The sequence below is a fragment of the Hyperolius riggenbachi genome, chromosome 6 (genome assembly GCF_040937935.1).
Source record: "Hyperolius riggenbachi isolate aHypRig1 chromosome 6, aHypRig1.pri, whole genome shotgun sequence".
In the NCBI taxonomy this organism is placed as follows: Eukaryota; Metazoa; Chordata; class Amphibia; order Anura; family Hyperoliidae; genus Hyperolius; species Hyperolius riggenbachi.
The window spans coordinates 247,185,755-247,211,975 of record NC_090651.1 but is presented as its reverse complement, the minus strand read 5'-3'; the positions used below and the strand labels follow the sequence as shown (position 1 = coordinate 247,211,975).

Here is a 26,221-nt window from a genome sequence, read left to right as displayed (position 1 = left end):
TCAGGTAGGAAGGTAGTACAAAATGTAGAAAAGGTCAACAGCTGTTTCGCACCACTATCTCAGTCGCTTCAACAGGACCCTGGTCCTCAGGTCAAGGAGTTTGAGGTGTTATAGAAAGTTCTGTGTCATTAGACTGAAATGTAACAGTCCTCCTTTCACTATCATAAATGGCCAGTGGGGGCAGGGCCTTGTGACTCTGAAAGGAAAAGAATAAGAATGAATCACACATTGGGAAGGAAAGACATCAGCAATTACATAACTGCATGTAACGATCCGCTCAGCTGCCTGCGCAGGCAGGCAGCCTTTTGATCATTATTCAGGTCTGCATGCTGCAGGACTCTGGAAAGTAGACCTTCTGTCAGTTTTGCAGCTTGTGCTTGCTGAGGAATTTGCATACGTTGTCATGCAAATTGCCTGGCCACATTCATTGGAGGCGTGTACTATAAGTAGTATGTGTGTCCCACAATGCTTCGCTGCTCATAGAGGTTTGTTCCTGCTGGACTCACCTGGAGTGTCAGCCACTGCTATCTTAGTATAGTTAATTCTTGGGGAGTGCTCCTTGCATTCCTAGTTAGTGCAGTCAGTTTGTGTATAATTTGTACTGCCTATTCTGTCTTGTCTGTCGCGATTGCGCTGTCACCAGCGGCGGTTGATAGCGAATCGCTCTGTCTTGTTTGGATCTCACTAGCCTCTAGCGGTAGCGGCTGTGGATCCTTCTGATCTGAGTTCCTGGAGTGTAAGCTGGAGCAGCGGTTGCTACCGGCTACCTCATCTGATCTGTCTTGTTTAGATCGCACTAGCCGCTAGCGTTAGCGGCTGTGGATCTTTCTGATCTGTGTTCCTGCTTGGATCACACTTGCTCTGGCGGAAGAGCGGTGGATCCTTTCTGCCTAGTTCCTGTTTCTCGTTTGTCTGTCTTGTCTGATACGGGCGCTTGCTGTAGGCTCGATGAGGTAACCGTTAAGCAAGCGTTCACGTTCTTTGTTTCATGTTTGTCTGTTGATGGTTAGTTAGGCGTGCTTGTCTCTATTGTGCTTATCACGTGGAGACCGCGCATAACCGCGTGCACTGTTGCGAATGAGTGCGGTGTTCGCGGTTAGCTAGCGTTTATTATTTTCCGTATATTCTCATTGTATTTGCTGTGCCTTTGCTACCCTCGTATTCTATTCTGATCTGCCTTGTGTCACGTCTGGCGATCGCACCTCTCGCGATCGCGTTCCTGTTTCGTATCTGCTGTTGTGTGTGCGCGGTCGCGGGGTGGCGACTAGATTGGCGCACACACATACAACCTATTCCTTTTGCTCAATCTCATTCGCAATCGCCTCTCTTGCAATTGCGTTCTGCGCTTCGTACAAATTCCTGTCTGGCATTTGTGGAGGTACAGAGGATTGGTTCCTCTGCACTCCCCAGCGCCATCTGCCGACAGGAATTTTCCCTCTACTGGTGCTTGCACCAAAAGCTGGGTTCTAGTATCTTGACACGCTTGTGGAGGACCTCCGCAGTGTCAGCGCACATCTTTGTGCGCTGAACACGGAGATATCCCACAATCGTTACATTATGAGCAGCCCAACCCAAAACCCCAGTGTAGAGGGAATTTCTGATTTGTACGATTTTGCTGAGTATGGTTCCTGTGTCTTTAAGAGTTTCAAAATATTAAATTCAAAGACGAAAGAGGATTTTCTCTCTGAATGCGTAAAATTTTGTCTGAATCCTACTTTTCAAATTACTGATCCGTCCACGTCTGCTCTCCAATTAGCTTATGTGCTTTTGAAAGATGATCTGTTTGTATGGGCTCATGAAATCTTGCAAGACAATTCTTGGAATGATAATCTATATCAGTTTCTTACATTTACATTCTCCTACTGGTTTGAGTTGCCTTGCTTGCCACCTGCCCTGTATGAGTGTGTAGTTGCTAATGAGTCAGCTGCTCTACCTACTTCATGCAAAACCATTCAGTTTGAAAATGAATGCAGTAACTATTCCCCTGTGTCTAAACAGCAGCCACCTAAAGCAGCAAGGACTAAAAGCAGGAAAAAAAAGGAAGACTTCTCAGCTGAAAAATCCGTTGCCCATAGCAACTACAAATAAAAAAATTGTGTCTGTAAAGTCTGAAATTTCTCAGTCTCAGGTTTCATTACCCTAAGAAAGGGCATTTGTGGATCCTTTGATAGGCAGAATTATTTTCTATATTAAAGGAGTGAGAAAGTCTTTGCATGTTCCTGACCCCAACCCTTATGAGGGTTTCTTGGAAACCGAGTTGTTTGAACCCCCATTTGCTCCTTGGGATATTGGAGCATTAATTGAGGAGTTCGAGATTGATTGGAAGGCGTTTTGCGATTTTTACATCGCAAAAAGCGCAGAGATTCTTTATGCTTGTCTTGATTCGGTGTACGCTTTGATTGACTCTGATGAGTGTGATGAATGTTTTGTGAATCCGGTGACTTATGTGTGGCAGACGATTTTGGATGAATTGCACACACACCAATCAATTGACTTCAATAAAGAGACATCGTTATCGGATGATTGTTCCTGCCTTTCTGGGGTAAAGCATGTGAGTCTAGATATTGTGCGACCTGACATGAATGGGTGCACTACTGTGGTTGATTCTTGTGCGAATCTTGAAAGATTCTCTCCTGATTGCGTGAAGTTTGAATCTATGCGATGTAATGCCTGTTTCTCACATGTTCCTGCAGATTGTGATCAACATGAATGTGCCAGTTTTCTCAAAGATATGTGGGATCCCTTGTCATCTAAGAACAGATCTTTAAGATCTTCCATCTATGATCCTGCTATGGGAAAAATTCCTAAACTATGCAGCATCAAAAGTGAAATTAATATGCCTAATAAAGTTTATTCTGTTGATGTCGCTATTTCTTCTGCAGATGAGTCTCTGTCTCACCCTGTTCACACCTGTAAGGGTCCGTTGCCTGGGGACAATTGCTCCAGTGTTTTGACCCTAGATGCCTTGCAGTCTGCACCGCAGATCGCGGAGATTTGCGCTATGGAAGCGTCAGTTTCACAACTTAAAGCGATCTTGGATTCACAGGTTTTGCGTTCTGGCTCCTCGGATTTGACATTGTTAGCCAAATCTAAGAGTGAGACAGCGCTTCGGTTTTGCGAATCTGACTCTGAAACATCTCTGCTGGGTCCAGAGAAAGTTTCTCTGAGCCTGCCCTGTACCATGAATAACAATATGATGTCCAATCACACTGACATTTGTGAGTCCCTTTCTTGTTCTGAGGAAAGTGCTGATTCTGCACCCTGTACTCTGGATGAGTTAAGATGGCCTTGTTTAAAGTCTCCTGCAGTGTCCCTAGAGGCTCGTCTAGGTATTGCCACTATACTCACCTGTTTTTCTGCAGTTTTGGAGTTACAAGCTAGTTTGACTGCCACACAGAATTCTGGGTACAGTGAGAATGAATTTAGGGAGTCAGTGTGTGTTCCAGTAAATATACCTGCACATTCCCCTCATGATGATGAGATCCAGTCTCAGGTTATGGTGGAACCATTCCTGGGACATCTGCCCTGTCCACAAAATAAAGTTCCAGTTTTGCCCTGTAACATGGATAGTTCAGAATCCTTCCGAGAAAACTTGAAAAAAGATGTTCTGGAGGTCTCCGAGTTCCTCCCAAAGGGTGCAGAACTTGTAGGAGATGTCTCCTGCCCCCCAAGTCCTTCTGAGGTGTTACCCTCTTCCGTAGGCATTGCTGCCTTGCTGGCTACCTTTTCAGCTCTGATGGAGCTTCACTCATATGTAGTCAATGATGAGATTATTGTCACAGAAATTTCTGAATTTGTGTCCGAGTCTTCTTGTGAAAGTCCAGTGCCTGTGACCTCCACTCATGATGATTCTCTGTCCGGTACTGGTTTTGGTCTTGTCGTGCCGGACTCTGAGGCTGGCAGTTCCCCGACATGTACTGAGGTTTCTCCTGTGCTGGTGTACCCCAGTGTGCTCTGTGACCCAGAAAGCCCAAGTGTGCCTCGGTTACCAGCGTACTCAGATGCTTCCTCGGTGGAGACATGCTCTGATTTAGCCTGCCTGCTTGCATGCCCAGAAGTGGTCCCTGAAAGTCTTGATCTTGATGGGTGTCCTCGTAATTCTGAATCCGGAATTGTCATTGGTTCCATGGGGGTTCTTGGTAATTCTCCATGTGAGCCTGGTGATTGTTCTGCCCTCTTGGGATCTCTGTGGAGCTTCAAAAGGTTCTGGGAGATTCCGGGAGAGATTTTGCTTGGTCCCCTGGATAAGATCAATGGTGGCTTTTGTGTTGTAAGGGACACTTCGAACAGGTATTGTGGCAGGTTTGGTATTTTCGGACGCTCCTTGGAAGGTGGTGGGTATTGTCTGGAGGGTGTCGATGGCTTTTTCTCTGGTATCCACAGTCCTGATGGGTGTTACGCTAAGACTGGTAGTACTGATGGGCATGTTTCGGTGGCTTCTGTTTCCGATGAGGTCGGTTTCGGGTGGACTGACTCTGGAATTGGACCTTGTCGGGCTGCCCCGACCTTCATGAGTCTTCAGTTAGAGTTTTTTGGTAACGCCAGTTTTGAAAGACGTCTGGAATTCGTCCCTAGAGGGGGGGGTACTGTAACGATCCGCTCAGCTGCCTGCGCAGGCAGGCAGCCTTTTGATCATTATTCAGGTCTGCATGCTGCAGGACTCTGGAAAGTAGACCTTCTGTCAGTTTTGCAGCTTGTGCTTGCTGAGGAATTTGCATACGTTGTCATGCAAATTGCCTGGCCACATTCATTGGAGGCGTGTACTATAAGTAGTATGTGTGTCCCACAATGCTTCGCTGCTCATAGAGGTTTGTTCCTGCTGGACTCACCTGGAGTGTCAGCCACTGCTATCTTAGTATAGTTAATTCTTGGGGAGTGCTCCTTGCATTCCTAGTTAGTGCAGTCAGTTTGTGTATAATTTGTACTGCCTATTCTGTCTTGTCTGTCGCGATTGCGCTGTCACCAGCGGCGGTTGATAGCGAATCGCTCTGTCTTGTTTGGATCTCACTAGCCTCTAGCGGTAGCGGCTGTGGATCCTTCTGATCTGAGTTCCTGGAGTGTAAGCTGGAGCAGCGGTTGCTACCGGCTACCTCATCTGATCTGTCTTGTTTAGATCGCACTAGCCGCTAGCGTTAGCGGCTGTGGATCTTTCTGATCTGTGTTCCTGCTTGGATCACACTTGCTCTGGCGGAAGAGCGGTGGATCCTTTCTGCCTAGTTCCTGTTTCTCGTTTGTCTGTCTTGTCTGATACGGGCGCTTGCTGTAGGCTCGATGAGGTAACCGTTAAGCAAGCGTTCACGTTCTTTGTTTCGTGTTTGTCTGTTGATGGTTAGTTAGGCGTGCTTGTCTCTATTGTGCTTATCACGTGGAGACCGCGCATAACCGCGTGCACTGTTGCGAATGAGTGCGGTGTTCGCGGTTAGCTAGCGTTTATTATTTTCCGTATATTCTCATTGTATTTGCTGTGCCTTTGGTACCCTCGTATTCTATTCTGATCTGCCTTGTGTCACGTCTGGCGATCGCACCTCTCGCGATCGCGTTCCTGTTTCGTATCTGCTGTTGTGTGTGCGCGGTCGCGGGGTGGCGACTAGATTGGCGCACACACATACAACCTATTCCTTTTGCTCAATCTCATTCGCAATCGCCTCTCTTGCAATTGCGTTCTGCGCTTCGTACAAATTCCTGTCTGGCATTTGTGGAGGTACAGAGGATTGGTTCCTCTGCACTCCCCAGCGCCATCTGCCGACAGGAATTTTCCCTCTACTGGTGCTTGCACCAAAAGCTGGGTTCTAGTATCTTGACACGCTTGTGGAGGACCTCCGCAGTGTCAGCGCACATCTTTGTGCGCTGAACACGGAGATATCCCACAATCGTTACACTGCAATTTTAGTCTTGAATTATTGGTCAGTTTTTCAATCTTAAAGTAATGATGGGAAATAACCGGTCAGGTAATCCATGTTCAGCCCAAAATCCAGTATTTACAAGTGATTTACAGACACTATAGTGATAATTAACATTCAGTAGCTGTCCATGTAACAAAGTGATGGACACGGAGGGGATAGTTTCAGCTGATGTCTTCTGTCCATCGCAAACCCAGTCCAAGTGGACAAACATTGGGTTTTTGGTTGCAGCTAGCAAATTATCTGATTGCATTTGGTCAGTCAAGGTCTTTAGTTTGCTGTTTAGTATTTGGAATTCTGCTTGAGTGAAATATAGATACATACATTTTTTTTAACTGCTTTGATGTTTCTTTGCCCAAGGACCACAGCAATGCGATATATTTCCAAGGTGACAACCAGCAAATTCTTGCAGATGAAGAAGATCATCATCTCATTGAGCACTTTCTCCTTTGTGGCCAGGTAAAGACGAAAAATGAGGAAGGGTCCATCCTGCATTAATACCCCACTGAGCATGTCCCAGATTTCAGGAGTACAGCAAGAAGAACAGCTCTCAGAAGACAATTGTGGGTCTCCATCATTGTCCTTTTCCTCACTTGTTGAGTTCTTGCCCTCTGAGAGCACAAGAACGAACTGCAGAAATGCCCAGCTGAAAAGGGTAAGTCCTACAATGGTCACATTCCAGTTGGTATCAATGGGTGGTTCTTTGATCAGTAACAGTATATCCAGGATATCTGCACCCAAGCCAATATAGATCAGTAGTAGTTAAGAGAGTTGGTCTCGGCTCATTTCCCCTTTTGGCATAAGCCAACGTGCTATAATCAGGGCCAAAATTATAAGTTGTTCCAGCACTTCTACCCATTGAAACAATGGCAAGATTTGCAATACCTACAGCCAGAAAATAGTATAGTATTAATATCCTTCATCTGTACACAAATGTATCATTCAAAGGGCCAAAATAACTCTAAACTCCTATGGAATGGTATCTTCTAGGCCAGTGGCCCCCAACCTTTTTAACTCAAGGACTGATTTGCACCGGACAGTCTTTCCAAGGACCGGGGGGAGTTTGCGGAAGGAGTCGTCCGGGTGTGTGTGTGTGTGTGTGTGTGTGTGTGGTAGCATGGGGGACTGTTCTATGGACAGTGTCAGTATATATAAATGTCATGGCAGCACCAGCCCCTAACCCAGTGGTTCCCAACCCATGTGCCGCGACACATACATGTGTCGCAGCAGCTTTGGGTATGTGTCGCGGCTCTTGGAGGGGAAGCGCAGTGGAGGGAGAAGAACTGTGGGCAGCGGCGGAGAAGGGAGCCATCTCCCCCCCTTCTCTCACCTTAGGGTGCTCTGCCTCCCTCACTCTCCCCTCCGATACTAACTGTGGCGGGCTGGCGGCACTTGGCAGTGGGCGGGACTTATCTTCCGTGTCGCTCCATGCGCCGGCCGGAAGTTCTGGCTCTGCAGCCGCTGCTCTGGTCTGAATCAGGCCAGAGTAGTGGCAAATCATCCCGCGCCAGCGACGAGACCAGACGAGACAGAGACACGGAAGGTAAGTTCCGCCCCTCTGCCAGCCACCGCACTTTGTTCCGGAGGAGAGAGCGAGAGCACCCTGAGATGCCGCTCTCCTTCCCTCGCTCTCTTCTCCTGGGGGGGCACCTGGCTACATATACTGGGCACATATCCCTGGCTACATATACCCCTGACTACATATACTGGGGACATATACCCCTGACTACATATACTGGGGACATATACCCCTGACTACATATACCGAGGACATATACACCTGCCTACATATACCGGGGACATATACACCTGCCTACATATACTGTGGACATATACACCTGCCTACATATACTGGGCACATATACCCCTGGCTACATATACTGGGGACATATACCTCTGGCTACATATACTGGGGACATATACCGGGGACATATACACCTGCCTACATATACTGGGGACATATACACCTGCCTACATATACTGGGGACATGTACACCTGCCTACATATACTGGGGACATATACACCTGCCTACATATACTGGGGACATATACCCCTGCCTACATATACTGGGGACATATACCCCTGCCTACATATACTGGGGACATATACCCCTGCCTACATATACTGGGCACATATACCCCTGGCTACATATCCTGGGCACATATACCCCTGGCTACATATACTGGGGACATATACCTCTGGCTACATATACTGGGGACATATACCGGGGACATATACACCTGCCTACATATACTGGGGACATATACCCCTGCCTACATATACTGGGGACATATACCCCTGCCTACATATACTGGGGACATATACCCCTGCCTACATATACTGGGGACATATACCCCAGCCTACATATACTGGGGACATATACCCCAGCCTACATATACTGGGGACATATACCCCTGCCTACATATACTGGGGACATATACCCCTGCCTACATATACTGGGGACATATACCCCTGCCTACATATACTGGGGACATATACCCCTGCCTACATATACTGGGGACATATACCCCTGCCTACATATCCTGGGCACATATACCCCTGCCTACATATCCTGGGCACATATACCCCTGCCTACATATCCTGGGCACATATACCCCTGGCTGCATATACTGGGCACATATATCCCTGGCTACATATACTGGGCACATATATCCCTGGCTACATATACTGGGGACAACTGGCTGTTTGTCATTATGTGCATTTACTGGTGAAAAGCTGTCTCTTATTATGTGCATTTACTGGTGAAAAGCTGTCTCTTATTATGTGAATTTACTGGTGAAAAGCTGTCTCTTATTATGTGAATTTACTGGTGAAAAGCTGTCTCTTATTATGTGCATTTACTGGTGAAAAGAGGTCTTTTATTATGTGCATTTACTAGGGAAACGCTGTCTCTCATTACGTGCATTTACTGGTGAAAGGCTATCTGTCATTACCTGCATTTACTGGTGAAACGCTGTCTCTTATGTGCATTTAGTGGGGAAACGCTGTCTCTCATTACATGCATTTAGTCTACGTGTCACGGAGATCTGAACGTTTGGTTTGATGTGTCACGACTCCAAAAAGGTTGGGAACCACTGCACTAACCTAATCACCTTCAGCAATTTGTACTTTTATTTTTGTGGACTGGGGCAGTGCTGCTGCATAACCCACCATGGTTCACTGGGGGAGTATGGAGCAGTGTACCCCATTCAGCACAAGACACATTTTGTGTGACAGGTGGTGAAAGTGAGGGGGTACTGTCTGGGCTTCCCTATCTACTGGTGCAGTCACATCCAGCCTTTCCTGCTCTCATCTGCCTCCTCACACTCACTTTTACCCTTCCCTCCTCCCCTCACTCACTTTTACCTTTCCCTCCTCCGCCTTCCTCCTCCTCGCACTCACTTTTCCCCTATCCTTCTCCCCTCACTCACTTTTCCCCTATCCTCATCTCCTCACTCACTTTTCCCCTATCCTTATCTCCTCACTCACTTCTACCCTTCCCTACACTTTTAGCCTACCTTTCTTCCGTGCATCAGCAGCTTACCTCACCTCCATGCAGGCTCTGTGGCTGACAAGAAACCAGAGAGTCTCAGTCATCCTCAGATAACTTTTGGGTCTTAAGGAACCCCTGCAAGCAAATTTTTAATCTCGAGGAACCCCTGCATTTATTTTTCCGGAGGCATGGTCTTTAAAAGTAGGTGAGGCTGTAAATTTCCCTACCTCCTCTCAGTGCTGCTCAGATACCCCCAACCACGGATTTGACTATTCGGCCGTGATTGAATATAAATCCGGAAATTCGATGATTAATTTCTGGATTTGAAACGGACTTATGAATTTGACTCGTATTTTTTCCGTGAATGAGGCAATCACGGAAATTCATGGCCATGATCACGGAAAAGCATTTACGCTATTTTTAAAGCCTCCATACATGCTACAATCCCCCAAATTGCATGGATTATAAAGGTGATAAGGGGCTACAACTTAAACAAAATTCCAAAAAGAACTTTTAGTTTTTGAGAAAATGGATTTTAAAGTTAAAGAGACACTGAAGCGAAAAAAAATATATGATATAATGAATTGGTTGTGTACTATGAATAATTACTAGAAGATTAGCAGCAAAGAAAATATTCTCATATTTTTATTTTCAGGTATATAGTGTTTTTTCTAACATTGCATCACTCTATAATATGTGCAGATTACACAACACTCAGCATTCAAAATCAGTCTTTCAGAGCAGTCTGTGAAGTAATGAACTCTCCTCTAGCAGAGGAAAAGTAAACAGTTCAATTACAGTTGAGATAATAAAAGTCAGATAACAGCCCTCTCCACGACTAAGTTAGTCGGAGAGCTTAATAGCTTTTTTGCATAGAGATATCAACTGGAGTTTCTCAACTCTTCCTGTACTGGAAACAATTAGACTGATGTATCTGATCTTAATATTTTTTTTCTTAGCCGTACTACACATACAAATCATAATATCATCATTTTTTTTTCGCTTCAGTGTCTCTTTAAATCAACACTTTAAATGCCGCTATTAATTGGTAATAAGTGGTTTTAAACAGGGAAATTCACTTTAAGCAATAACAGAGGTAAAGGTGAGTCCTAATGGTACCTGGTGGGTGGATGACACAGTAAGCGTAGGGCTAATGTAAGTAATCACTCACTGGCTAGCTAGATGAATACAAGTATCAGATACAGTATAAGGGCAATGTAAGGACTTGAAAATCTCTTGCTGATGTACAATATGGCCTGGAGATGATCCTCTCAGTGCCACAGTCTAGCAAGGACGGAGCTCTGGAAATGGCCCCCACTTTATATACAGGAGGGGAGGGCAGAGCCTCCCCTCCTATGATTGGTTGCTAGGGCCTGGCTGGGGGCCTCTGATTGGCCCAGGGATGTCAATTCTGCCCATTTCCGCCAATCACGACCTAATCTCGGATTTCCACTGAGATCATGGACGTGACCGAATTCTGAGTACTTGCAATCACAGAATTTCTGTGGCCGGTTTCTGTGATCCAGAATCGATCATGAATTCGGATTCGGCAGTCGAATAGTGGAAAAATGCTAGTGAATCACGGCTATTCCGTGATCATGGAAATGATCCGAGCACCACTGCCTACTATTACACTGCCACTCATTATACTGTGCTCATTATTATTCTGACCCCCAATTTAGTGCTTCTATTTACAGTACCCCCTTTTATAATGTGCTCTATTATACTTCCTCCACAATGGGGGAAACATGCCAAGGAACCCCTGCAGAGTCCTCCGGGAACCCTGGTTGAGAAAACCTGCATTACAGACACCATGTGGCAGCAGTAAGAAAGACTAGAGACAGCTCTGCTTCTATTCAGCATCCTGTGAAGTGACGCTATTCTCAGCATCTCAAACTCTGCAGTCAAACGGGCACAGCCAAGCTCAGCACAGCCTGCGACCAGGGCCGGATTTCTGGAAAGGCCAGAAAGGCCACGGCCTAGGGCGATAAAATCAGATAAGATAAGAAGACGGCATGACTTGGATAGAGAAGAGGTCATATGTCAAAGTAAATCATCTTTTCTGGTCCCGCAGCGCAGCCAGCCAGCGCCCTGCTCTACACTAATAGCTGAATTCCAGAGTTCCCCAATCCCTGCTTCTCTCTCTCTCACATTTCCTGGTGTGTTATAACAATCAGGATCAATCATAACAGTCATTTGATTCATCTGACTGTATGATGGACATGCAGATCAATGTGAGAAATACCAGAGATTTACATTACAAAGCAGATAGAACTAAGCTCCGCTGAGTTTTAATGCACGCATTCATAAACATCAGCGAGCTCTGCTAGTTTCTAATCTTCACCTCTTTTACAGCTTTGACACTGACCTCAGCAGTCATTAATTACTTTATCTAACCCTTATTTATGTTTCTCTTTTTTTTCCCTAGTTAGCAGTGATCTCCTCTGCTTCAGTTAACTCTTTCCTGGCTCATTTTCTGTCTTTCAGCTCCTACCATCTGCAGGAATAAAAATGCTGTTTGCTTACCTTTCATTGCTAAACTGTCAGTTTAAAGGACACCTGAGCTGTTACTACCTCTATGCTAGTGTGTATGGTTTGGCATCCTTCTACTTTCCTGTAGCAGTAGAGCATTGTACCCTCTTAGCCATCAGTGAAAGCAGAGAGTTTTGAATCAGGATGATACCATTTATTGGCTTAAAAGAAAAAGAGTAAGCTTTCTGCTAATAAACCTTCTTCAGACTTTGTTCACGTATACTGCCAATATGTTAGAGCACACAACCATATGTACATTCAACATTCAAAAGAGATGCATAGATTTTTCAGCAAATATAAATAAATGTCATTCAGATGCTTTAAAGTGGAGCTGAACTCTTGCACAGGACAGAAGGAAAACAGAGAAATGTACCATGTATGTATTTAGGCCCCGTTCACATCACAAACGCGGATGGCCACGCATGCAGAACGCAACGCATGCGCACGCACGCCATCCGCGTTTGTGTGTGTTGCGTGGCTGATCCCATCACTAAAAAGTGAATGGGACAGCCACGTGTTTTTACAAAAAATGCGTGCAGCATGCGTTTCCAGACCACACAGGTCCGGAACGCATGCAGTGTGAACATCAGACATTGCACTCTATGCAATGTCTGATGTCGTGCGTGTCGGCCACCTGCACGCGTTTCCAAAACGCGGCTGGAAACGCGTGCAGTGTGAACGGGGCCTAGAGAGTTTGTCTAATTCCCCCTCCTCTGTGTCTAATCACAAGTTGTAATTTATCTCTACACTGTGTCACCTGACTGCCACAACATCTAAGCTCATTTGAAAGCACAGGATGTTAAAAATATGTCTGCTTCCATAAAAGCAGGAAGTAGACATACTGCAGATTTATTGCAGGATTTGTATCAGCTGTAACAAAAAAATGTTTTTCTTTAAAGGTTATGTTGTTGCGTATCTTTTAGAGCAGAGAGGAAGTTCTGAGTTCAGGTCCACTATAATTACAACAGAACATCCAAAGTGGGTCTTGACAGGATGTTTGCTACTTACCTGTTCTCTGTTTTGGATGGGCTTCTCTCCATTGCACTGCCCTGCCACCTGTTTGTGGCTCCGACTGCAGCCAGTCACACAGAGGACAAAGAAGCAGCGCATGATCTGGCCACTCGTGCTCCCTGTAATTTCTCGCTTCTGCCCATGGCCGGTACAGTGTTATGCATTCTTGACAAGTACCGGTCATACATCAGCGTCATTTCTCAAGTATGCATGCCCAGAACATCGGCTGCTGTGCACATTCGGGCAGGGGTGCAAATTACAGGAATTATTTGTTGAATGCGGGGCAGAGCAGCACAACTGAAATGAGCCCATTCAAACCAATGATCGCTAGTCAGAGTGTTGGACAAAATAATTTTTTTTTGGGGGGGGGGGGGGGGGGCACTTGGTGGCAGACGGCCTAGGGCACTGGAAAGTACAAATCCGGCCCTGCCTGCGACCCGGCAGTGGACCGTGGACCGGGGGGTTGGGGACCCCTGTTCTAGGCAGCCTAGCTCAATGTTGCTTTGACAAAACCTCTTTTTGAGACTTGGTGGGTCAATAGGGAATTATTTGTATCTCCGATCACACTACCGTTAAATTGCCCAGCTTCCTCATCTACTATACAGCCCTTGGTTTTGTGCACTACAGTTTGAAACCCACCTAGGGCACTCTCTGCAGGAAGTTTGTATAGTCTCTCCTTCTGGAATTCCAACTTCCACATCCCAAAAGCATACAGATAAGTCAAACGGCTTTCCTCAAAATTGGCCCCAATACATAATGTACATGTGACTATAGTAGAGATTAGATTGTGAATCCATCTGAGAGACAGTGTGACATGACTATATACTCTGTAAAGCACTGCAGAAGATGTTAGTGCTGTATAAATACTAATAATAGCAATATTACTTACTGTGTTGGTATCTCCTGTGTAGTATGGGTATAGCATGGGGATATTTGGATGTTATAGTATGCGTTATAGTTCACGCATACTATAACATCTGTTAAGACGGGCTAACTGTTAACACAACCATTAGTGGTGAAAGGAAGGATTACCCTAGAAGCAGGAGCCTACAAGTCTTCACTAGAGCATCCCACAAGGGTCCATAGACTTTGCTGTCTGGAGCCCACTAGGTTGCTTCTCAGGGATCACCTACTAGTGCCAGAGAGAACAGTAAACACCTTAATGACGAGACTGGATAAACCCAGGGACTGACTCCAGGCCACAACTGAACAGGGAAGCTGAAGATTGGCATAGAAGGAGACAAGCTGAGGTCAGGGTGGAGTACCTTGAAAATTGAGGTCACAAGCCAAAGGTTGGTAAAGGCAGCAAACTTTAAGAAGCGGTAAATGGAACAAAGTCAGGGCAGGCAGCAGACAGACAATTCAGGTAATAAGCCAGTAGAGCAGATGAGGAATAGTAAGACAAGCTGGGTTGGTAGCAGTGGTATCAAGTTTCAGGAGCAAGGTAATGCACAGCAGAAGGTCAGGTGACACCACATAAGCTAACAGAGCAATCAGCACCTTGTGCACGGTGAGTATACCTTTTCATAGGCAAGGTTAAGCTGCTTTGGCATGTATTTTTGTGTGCCCCGCTTTTGCAAACGCCCCTGATCAAGGGCATAAACCCTCAATCATACACCACAAGCACAAGAGATCTGCTAGGCTGCAGCAAGGACAGGTGAGCATGATGACATCTTTTCTCATGCACCAGCACCACTAACTCCTCTTAAGTGATCAAATGACATCTATTTATATATTGCTTTGCACAGATTGTCCTTCCAATCTTAACATTTGTGGCTTTCCACCCAGTAAGTAATGGCCATTAACTTTGTTTTATTGCCTCATGGTGTTCCAATCTACTTCGCACACTCAGCAGTGTTTATATTATTCATCTGTTACCAATGTCTTCATTTCATTTCCACTCACCACTTCTTTGGATATGCTAATTGCTAATTTACTATTTTTCTTCTATTTCTATATTCACTCACTTCACGCTGATCTTCACTATTCCACTCACTGCTTCGTTGGATATATTAATTGCACTATTTTCTGTACATAATTATATATATTGGTAATATTTAGAGATGGCCCAAACTGTTCGCATGTGAACTTATTCACGCAAACATCGGTGGTTCACGTTCGCAGTCGAACGCGAACTTTATGCGAGTTCGACCCGCCCCCTATACTACATCATTGGGCTAAACTTTGACCCTCTACATCACATTCAGCAGACACATGGCAGCCAATCAAGCTGCACTCCCTCCTGGAGCCTCCCCCCCCCCACCACCTCACTGTATATAAGGCAGCAGCGTCGGCCATGTTCTCACTCTGTGTCCTGCAGTATTACTGAGAGAAGAGAGAGACATTGGAGAGATAGGGAAAGCGATAGTTAGGAGGTCTGTTAGCTTTCTCCTTGCTGATATTTGTTGATGAAAAGCACCCAAAAAAGCTCTTTTGAGAGCTGATGTTCTTGTGATGTGTTTTTTTTGTGTGTGGCCCACTGACACTTGCATATACAGCCCTGTCTGTCGCAGCTGGCCCTTGCAAATGCTATACTGTGCCAGGCCCAGCACATTCACTGCATACTTGATTACTGTACCTGTGTATGTGACAGCTGCACATTTGTAATACCAGTCCATGCATACCTGTTCACTGCACCTGTGTGACAGCAGGCAGTTTTATATACCAGTAACTGCATACCTGTTCACTGTACCTGTGTGTGTGACAGCTGCACATTTGAAATACCAGTCCATGCATACCTGTTCACTGAACCTGTGTGACAGCACGCAGTTTTATATAGCAGTCACTGCATACCTGTTCACTGCACCTGTGTGACTGCACATTGTTATACCAGCAGTCAGTGTATACCTTTCACTGCACCTGTGTGACTGCACATTGTATTATTCAAGTCAGTCCATACCTTTCACTTCATCCCCCCCAATATGGACAAAACAGGCAGAGCCAGAGGCAGGCCACCCAGCAGGTCTGTTTGAGATTGTGCTGTCATGATTTTGTGACCAAAGTATTTCATGATACTGTCATGATTTCTGGACCAAAGTACAGTGTTCAGAAGGCACGTGCCATCAACCCCTAAGATTGTCAGGATGTAGTTGACTATTTAACACAGAACACCTCATCTTCCTCAGCTTCCGCACGGAACCGTGACATATCTTCCTCCTCCTGCTCTGATTCTGGCACCCCACTGGACACTCAGTCAGCCGCCACCACCAAAGTGCCATCACCCCAGGGCTCAGCGGTGTGGAAATTTTTTTGTGTGTCTGCCTCAGATGAGAGCAATGCCATCTGTACTCTCTGCCACTGAAAATTGAGCCGTGGAAAGACCAAGACCCGCGTAGGGATAACTACCTTACGAAGGCACATGATTACAAACTGCAATGGGATGACCACTTGAGGAAAAGCAGCACACAAAAGCAAAGCCACACACCGCAGTGGAAGATACCAGGCCACAATTATTTCTAAAAAAAAAGGTGATACCCAAACTGTAGGGTGATGTTGAAAGGCAAGTGGTGTCATCTCTGGCACACAGCGTTGGGTCAAGGGTACATCTGACCACGGATGCCTGGTCTGCAAAGCATGGTCAGGCCTGCCTGAAGTCTAAGTCAGTCCCCACACACAGCATCTCTGCCTGCACGCTGTGTGACTGCCTGCCCCAAGACTAAGTCGGTCCCTACACAGCATCTCTGCCTGCAGGCCGCTTGACTGTCTTCTCCGCCACCACCAACAGGGTCCAGGACTCCTGGTGGATTCCTGAATTTTTAAGACCACTGCTAGCAGCGGCCGCTAACAAAAACAATAATAATTTTATGGTGCGTGTACATGACTGCCTAATTTTTCTGGCTGCACTGCGGCTGCAACAACAAAACAAAAAGCATGTACATGTGTCAATTCCCCTTCGTTATCGTTACCTTGCCGCGGTGAATATGAGTGTGTTGGGGGCACACCTGACCCAAAATAATAAGGTTGTTGTTTCATTGTGGACAGACCAAATTCGATCAGCTGGACAGTCACTTTTGTTCTGTCATTGAGCTACCTCAGCCCGGGAACCATATGGGCTTGAAAACCACCATCGCCTGCACTCTCGCCATGGTGCGCACCAGTCCAGCACGGCCATCACTCCACAAACAGCTGTTTGCGGTGCATTACACAGTGAGTTTGGTCTGTCAGTGTAAAGCAGTACACTAATTACACTACCTGATTGATGTATACACACGCAAGATGTTTTAAAGCACTTTATGCCTCCAATATAGCATGCAACGTGATTTCTGCCCTTAAAACCCTGCTCTGCCTCAAATCCGTAATTTTCCCCGGGACTTTTGGCGTGTATCCCACGCCGCCATGCCCCCCTCCAAATTTTAGATCCCTTGAAACATCTTTTCCATCACTTTTGTGGCCAGAATTAGTGTTTGAAGTTTTGAAAGTTCGCCTGCTCATTGAAGTCTATTGCGGTTCGAAAAGTTTGCAGGTTCGCAAACTTTTGCAGAAGTTCACATTCGAGGTTTGCGAACCTAAAATCGAACGTTCGAGCCATCACTAGTAATATTCACTCATTCTATATCACTGCTTATTAGTCACTCCAAATTCTACACTTTTACTATGAATGATTATTACTGAAGCCTTTTTTTTGTCCTATTATGCTTCTATTTTTTTATCTCATCTTGTTACATTATGCAATTAGAATTTTTTTTTTACAGAACAAGAATTTGTTCTCTGTATTTATGTGTACATGACATGCATGTCATACTTTCTTATCACAGGGAAACATACTAATTATTTTGATTCAGTCTAGTTTCAAACAGTGCGCGTCTTTCCACATCCTTTTCTTAATTTTTTTTAGAGTTTATATTTTCATTTTTTTTCTCTTTTTTTCTCTTCTCCATTCCCTATTCCTTTTTCTTTCTCATCTTTCTTCCTTTACTAATTTTCTTTCCACCCCTAACTCCCTTTCTTGTTCCCTTCCTCATCTATACCCCCCTTTCTTCTTTGTTATTTTCGGACTGTTTCTTATTTCAATTTTCTCCCCTCTTTCTAGCCACTCTAGGTATTATATAATACTAGCTGATGACCCGGCATTGCCCGGGTATTTGGCTGGTGTTGGCTCTGCCTACTTTTTCTAATCTAACACACAAACACTTAAAGTAAACCAGAGCTGTTAAAAAATAAAGATTTGAAACTCACCCGCAGCTTCCTCCTGCAGCATAAAGTCCCACGCCGTCCTCCAGTGGTCTGTCGTTCAGCCACAATCAGCCCCGATAATAGGCTCAGTCGCATCAGTCCGGGTCTACTGCGCATGCACAGGAGGTCTGCACATGTGCAGAAGACTAAGACTGGTCCCAACTGAGCCTATTACCGGGTGTTGATTGCAGCTAAACGGCAGACCGCGAGACGATGGTGTGGGACTCAGACGGGTTTATGCTGCAGGAGGAAGCTGCAGTGAGTATCAAATATTTTATTCTGTACAGCTCTGGTACACTTTAAAGGGAACCTTAACGCTAAAAAAAAATGAGTTTCACTTACCGTAAAAATGTACGCGTTGCACCTGTAACGCGTAAAAATGTATGTGTTAATGTCTGCGATAGTTTCCTGCACCAGTGGGAATGCGTGCAAAGGTACGCGTGGCCGCCCAAATGGCGCCTGATTCTGATTCTGATTCTGAAAAACGAAACTAGCTGGCTGCGGAGGTCTGGAGGAGCCATGAGTGACTGTGAGGGCACAGGATTTTTTAGAGTTAAGGTTCCCTTTAATGACCAAGTGTGTGAGCTTTGGAGTTCTTGGCATCAATAATTTGTATTTTCTCATTGAAATGAAACAAATCTGATTGGCTATTTGTGGCTCCACCCCCTTTTCTGAATTTGAACCCCAGTCACCCAATGAACAACTGTACCAGGTTTGAGGCTTGTGCCATTAACAGTGCAAGAATGGCAGCAATTTAAATATTGATTGAAAATCGATAGGTGAATTTTGATTGGCTTTTGTAAACTCCACCCACTTTTCTGAAAATTAATCCCAGTCACCCAGTGACCAACTGTGCAAAGTTTGAGAACTCTGGCATTAACAGTATACGAATGGCTGCAGTTGACATTTTCCCAGTGAAATTTGTATTTGTCTACACCCACTTTTTGTAACCTTGACACACAGTCAATCAATGACCAAGTTTGTAAGCTTTCAGGTTCCTGGCATGAAAATTTGTGTGAATGGAAGCAGTTTATCTAGCAAATAAATCTAATTGGCTGTTTGTGGCTGTGCCCCCTTTAGGGAATTTGAATCCCTGTCACTTAATGACAGACTGTAGCAGGTTTGAACCCTCTGCCATTAACAGTGTAAGAATGGCAGCAGTTTAAATATTCCCCTTGAAAATCAATAGGTGAGTTTTGATTGGCTGTTGTAGGTTCCACCCACTTTTCTGAATATAAATCCCAGTCACCCAGTGGCCAACTGTGTCAAGGTTGAGAACCCTGGCATTAACAGTGTAAGAATGGCTGCAGTTTATATTTTCCCATGTAAAAAATGTAGTTATTGGCTCTGCCCACTTTTTCAAACCCCAGTCACACAATGACCGAATGTACCAGGTTTGAGGCCTCTGCTATTAAAGCCAGTGGTTACCTATTTAAAAACCAAAAAGTCAGATACTCACCTAATGAGAGGGAAGGCTCGGTCCTAATTAGCCTTCCCTCTCCTCTCCCGGTGCCCTCGGTGCTGCGCTGGCTCCCCCGTTTGCGTCCGCCGCCGCAGGGACTTCGGAGGTCTTCGGGAGCACTCGGGCTTCCAAAGACGGGCCGCTCCATACTACGCACGCGCGGGTGCGTCATAGAGGGTGCTCGCGCATGCGTAGTATGGAGCGGCCCGTCTTCGGGAGCCCGAGTGCTCCCGAAAGCTTCCGAAAGCTCCCTTCGGCATGCGGAAGTGGCAGTATTTGACCGAACTGGTCGAATACTGCCACGGGGGATCCTGCGCGGGACCGGGTGTCAGGAACCGGCCCGCGGCACGCCTGCGTATACGGTTCCCGACTTCGGGTTTGACCAGATTAAGCGGGGAACAGCCTTATTTAAGCTACAACCAAGGCTGGAACCCCTCAAACACTTCCCACTGCCACCACTAGCGTTGCTAGACACGTTCACTCAGCTATCGAGTGCTCAGCGCGCACTCCGCGTTTTCGAAATTTTGGGTCAGCTTTGCGCTTAGGCCAAATACGGGAACGCCACGCACCCACACACACACACAGTTGCAATCTTACACTGTCGTGAAGCAAAGACCCACTAACAGTCGTTCCGAACGATACTGTTAGCCACTCTGCTGTCGCTACTCGCACTGGCGTTGTTCGTACGTTGGGTCAGCTGCGCGCTTAGGCCAACGTATGACAAACGCCCCCACACACAATGCAATTACAATTTCATACGGTAGTGTTGCTCAAACATACAACTAGGCATGAACTTATACACGGTTACACTTCAGTCTCTTCTAGGCTATGAGTGTTAGTTTAGTACAGCAGAAGTCAAACTTATTAAATAATAATTTAATATTCTAGAAAAACAAAGAACAGTGCAGAACTTAATATATACAAAAAGATTACAAAAACAAAGTAAAAATGTTACAAGATAAAAGTTACAAAGATAACACACAAAGCGATTTTGCTTACCAAAATAAAGGGGTCCAGATAGAAGAATCGTGGACTTTTGTGTGGACGGACACAGTTCTGGCTAGGCCAGGAGTCCACTAGCTTAGGCCAGGAGACCAGCCGTAGCTACCGTCAGAAGAGAACTGATTTGAGGTAGATGTCCCCTGGTTTTTATAATGAAATATTTGCCTCGAGGCTGTAAGCCTGTGTGGACGGGGGGAAGCTAGATTTAATTACATCCTCAGTCATAATTGGATCTCCAGAGATCTAACATCCACCTGCGAAAAATGTACAATAGCCCACATACATGAAAAGATTTCCCTAGTCCAAGTTACAGGTGACAACCCCATTGTTGACAGTACTTCCTAGCTGATCCAAGATAAGGAGGTTGCACCTCCACCAATAATTCAATTTCCACAGGTAGCAAATGGTATCAAAAGGACTTCAACACACTTCACTTCTGCCATTGTCTTATTACCCCAAGCATTATTCACTGAAGTCCTCTTTAGATGCAAATGTAGGTCTTTGAAGTTCCCTGACTATGTCCTGATTGGTATAATGGGACAATAGGGCTTCTAATTAGCTCCCTGCTCTCCCAGGAACTGAGGGTAATTGTATTCCACACTGTCACACAGACAAGTACAGCTTCCCCCAAAGCCAGATGATGACCCATACATACGCATCTGAAGTACAGTACATAGCAGTCAGACAGGCAAATGAAAATATTATCCTTACATCATAAGCACCCCAGTATATTCCTGACACGCCCCCTCTTCCAAATGGCGCCGGCAGATGATTCTAACGAATCGTCCTGCCAAAGCCGACACTGACGGCCGGGCCTGGGGGGGGTAATTCCTTAGCTCCAAGCTACAGGACTGGAAAGCTAGGTCAGGTTGCTGCAATGTGTCATTGCCCCTGACAACCTGACGTAACCAACCAGGGGAATGAGGGTCAGTGACAACCGTGAATTCGCGACCATAGAGACAGTGCTGCAGCTGGGGGAGGGTTCCAACCGTCGCTACACGCACTTTCTCTATAGTGGCAGGAGCTATCTCTCGGTCCCTTTGGGGATCGATTATCTGCTGGTCTGCCTCTTCCCCTCCGGACAGCTCCGAGGGAATAACTTCCCAGAACCCTCTCAGCCCGCCCCTCCCAGCTGGTGACCTGCTGGCTAGCCCCCTGAGCTCTTCCAGGCTGCTGTCAAATTGAACAGCCCCAGAGAGCTCAGTGCTGCCTGTCACACATTCTAGGAAGGCTGCAGACGGAGAGGCTCCTGGGCCCTCAGGGCCAGGGTCCGAATTAGATGTGGCTGACCCAGCAGCATTTGCCACTTCGGTGGACAGTCCCTGTGCTGTAGACTCGCTAGCGCTGCGGGTTACCACGGCAGCTGAGGGAGCGCCCACATTACACACATCGTAAATCACATCGCCTTTGGTCTTGAAACCATCTGAAGGGGGAGGATCTGGCCTGGTGCCATCTGCCCCTTCAGTGGACAGTCCACCTGCTGCAGCCCAGCGAGCGCCGCTGGTTACTCCGGCAGCTGACGGAGTGTCCACATGACACACAGCATTATGTAGCACAACACAGGTGACATCAGCATAATCAGCCCTACATATATGGTCATTTGGGCCCTCACATAAAACATCAACATTATCTGCAGCATTACACCCATTGCTACTCAGCACTTCACAAGTAGCATCAACAGTTCTTGCATCGATCGCCTCGATAGTCCGTGCGTCATAAATGACATTATCAATTTCTGCATTCTTTGTATCAACATGTCCCACTCCAGGCCTAGGCACTGGAGACTCACTAGGGCTGGCTCCTAGCACACAGTCCATAGCCCCTGGGGCCTCACCAGCACTCCCCATTTGCACAGCATTATCAGACAGTACCTTGCAAGAGTCCTGAACTTCTGCTGGGGATGCAGGCTCCACGGGGTTTGGAGTAGGCTCATACCGGGCCACTAACCGTCCCAGGTCAGTACCCAGCAACACGTTGGTGGGGATTTTGTCGGTTACCCCAACTTCTTTCAATCCGCTGCCGGCCCCCCAGTCCAGGTGGACCAAGGCGGTGGGTATGGCGGGGGTGACACCCCCAATTCCTCTGACAGCAATCATTTTCCCAGGTATGTACTGCTCCGGGTTCACAAGCTGGGGATGTATGAGAGTCACTTCTGCTCCAGTGTCTCTCAGCCCAGTGGCAACTGTACCCCCAACCGTGACAAGCTGCAGATTCTCTGCATAGCCAGTGGCATTCCTGGTAGCACACAATGCCGTTGGGACTTCACTGGCGTTTGAGGCCTCACTGGATTTTGGGGCCTCCCTCTTCCTCTCTGGGCAAGTCGTGCTGATATGACCCACCCTGTCACATACAAAGCATTTCCGAGTGTCAGGTTGCTTGAATCCAGGAGACAGCGGTGCTTGCCTCCTCTGGGTGCTGGGTGAAACAGGTTTAGCAATCTGTTCTCCTCTCCAGCTGGGCGTAGTAGTCCTCCGGGACTCAGGTGCTCTATGGGCAGTGTAGGCATCGGCCATTTCCGCAGCCTCATCCACTGTCTTTGGTTCTCGATCCAGCACAAACAGCCGGACCTCAACAGGACAAGTGTGGAGGAACTGGTCTTTTATTATCAGTTCCTGCAGGGCATCAAAGGTTTCAACCGACAGTCCTTTTAACCACTGCTGGAAGGCAGTGCGCAGGTTGCACGCATGATCCAGGTAACTGTCATTAGGACCTCGCTGCACTGTCCTGAAACGTTTGCGATACACCTCTGGCGTGAGGTGGTATCGCGCAATAATGGCTTTCTTAATCGCCTCAAAGTCTGTTTCTTCCTCCTGGGGGAGACTCACAAACGCCTCCAGGGCCTTGCCTCTCAGCCCTGGTGTGAGGTATCTTGCCCACTGCTCACGGGGCACCCCATACTGCCGACAAGTCCTTTCAAACCCTTGTAGGAAAGTGTCTATGTCAGAGTCCTTGTCCATAGCAGGGAACTTATCCAGGGGGATTCAGTGGACTCGCTCACCTTCGCGTTCTGCGGGTCCAGCAGACCGGTTCTGCTGCTGAAGTTTAGCCAGCTCCAGCTGGTGTTGCCGTTCAGCACTTTCCCTCTCGGCCTGGAGTCGCTGGGCAGCTTGTTCCCTCTCGGCCTGGAGTCTTTCCCTCTCGGCCTGGAGTCGCTGTGCCGCTTGTTCCTTCTCTGCCTGTCGGTGCAGTAGGATCAGCTTTAGGCGCAGTTCAGGATCGGCCGAGTTCAGTAGCCGTAGATCAGCTTCCAGAGATGTCATCTCCGTGTTCGGTGGATCATCCAGGACATCGTCTCCACTCGCATTCTGTGGCGGGAGCGATTCCTCCTCTGTCGTGTCGTGAGCTGCACCCGCTGACGTTGAAGCACGGGCTTGCTCTGCCTCATCATGCTCCTCGAGCGCACGAACTAACTGCTCCTTAGTCTGGCCGCTCACCGTCTCGATGCCTCTGTGCTCACACAGGTTGAGTAGCATCTCTTTGTTTTGCCTTGCATAGCTGGATGCTTTCTGAGCCATCGTGTTGCAAAAAATAAAAAGAAAAAAGGGGGGGGGAGGGAAAGCAAACACCAAGTGTGTATCTTTGAACAAAAAAAAAGTATATAGATTCTGCACTGAGTAGACTTCTGTAGGCTAGTTGCTTCTAGCAAGCTTCCAGCCTTTAGTACTCAGAATAGCGAGCTAAACTGCGTACTAATGTACCAAACGATCCCACCACTGCCACCAATTATGTCAGGAACCGGCCCGCGGCACGCCTGCGTATACGGTTCCCGACTGCGGGTTTGACCAGATTAAGCGGGGAACAGCCTTATTTAAGCTACAACCAAGGCTGGAACCCCTCAAACACTTCCCACTGCCACCACTAGCGTTGCTAGACACGTTCACTCAGCTATCGAGTGCTCAGCGCGCACTCCGCGTTTTCGAAATTTTGGGTCAGCTTTGCGCTTAGGCCAAATACGGGAACGCCACGCACCCACACACACACACAGTTGCAATCTTACACTGTCGTGAAGCAAAGACCCACTAACAGTCGTTCCGAACGATACTGTTAGCCACTCTGCTGTCGCTACTCGCACTGGCGTTGTTCGTACGTTGGGTCAGCTGCGCGCTTAGGCCAACATATGACAAACGCCCCCACACACAATGCAATTACAATTTCATACGATAGTGTTGCTCAAACATACAACTAGGCATGAACTTATGCACGGTTACACTTCAGTCTCTTCTAGGCTATGAGTGTTAGTTTAGTACAGCAGAAGTCAAACTTATTAAATAATAATTTAGTATTCTAGAAAAACATAGAACAGTGCAGAACTTAATATATACAAAAAGATTACAAAAACAAAGTAAAAATGTTACAAGATAAAAGTTACAAAGATAACACACAAAGCGATTTTGCTTACCAAAATAAAGGGGTCCAGATAGAAGAATCGTGGACTTTTGTGTGGACGGACACAGTTCTGGCTAGGCCAGGAGTCCACTAGCTTAGGCCAGGAGACCAGCCGTAGCTACCGTCAGAAGAGAACTGATTTGAGGTAGATGTCCCCTGGTTTTTATAATGAAATATTCGCCTCGAGGCTGTAAGCCTGTGTGGACGGGGGGAAGCTAGATTTAATTACATCCTCAGTCATAATTGGATCTCCAGAGATCTAACATCCACCTGCGAAAAATGTACAATAGCCCACATACATGAAAAGATTTCCCTAGTCCAAGTTACAGGTGACAACCCCATTGTTGACAGTACTTCCTAGCTGATCCAAGATAAGGAGGTTGCACCTCCACCAATAATTCAATTTCCACAGGTAGCAAATGGTATCAAAAGGACTTCAACACACTTCACTTCTGCCATTGTCTTATTACCCCAAGCATTATTCACTGAAGTCCTCTTTAGATGCAAATGTAGGTCTTTGAAGTTCCCTGACTATGTCCTGATTGGTATAATGGGACAATAGGGCTTCTAATTAGCTCCCTGCTCTCCCAGGAACTGAGGGTAATTGTATTCCACACTGTCACACAGACAAGTACAGCTTCCCCCAAAGCCAGATGATGACCCATACATACGCATCTGAAGTACAGTACATAGCAGTCAGACAGGCAAATGAAAATATTATCCTTACATCATAAGCACCCCAGTATATTCCTGACACCGGGCACCGGGAGAGGAGAGGGAAGGCTCATTAGGACCGAGCCTTCCCTCTCCTTAGGTGAGTATCTGACTTTTTGGTTTTTAAATAGGTAAACATTCACTTTAAGGGTTTAAGAATGGCAGCAAAGTAAATATTCCCCTGTAAAATCAATAGGTGAATTTTTGATTGGCTGTTGTAGGCACCACCCACTTTTCTGAATATTAATTCCAGTCACCCATTGGCCAACTGTGTCAAGTTTGAGAACCCTGCCATTAACAGTATAAGAACAGCTGCAGTTTATCTTTTCCCATGTAAAAAGTTAGTTGTTTTTGGCTCCACCCACTGTTTCTAACTTTAACATACAGTCACTCAATGACCAAGTTTATGAGCTTCGGGGTCCTTGGTATCAATCATTTGTATATTCCCATAGTATTAAACAAATCTGATTGGCTGTTTGTGGCCCTGCCCCCTTTCCAGAATTTGAACCCCAGTCACCCAGTGACCGACTGTACCAGGCTTGAGGCCT

The 26,221-nt window shown here is 46.5% G+C and overlaps 1 pseudogene; it reads right to left on the bottom strand.

The window, feature by feature from the left end:
• Positions 1-91: 91 nt before the first annotated feature.
• The window catches only part of LOC137522150 (transmembrane protein 26-like), a 39,649-nt pseudogene continuing 13,519 nt past the window's right edge, over positions 92-26,221 (bottom strand).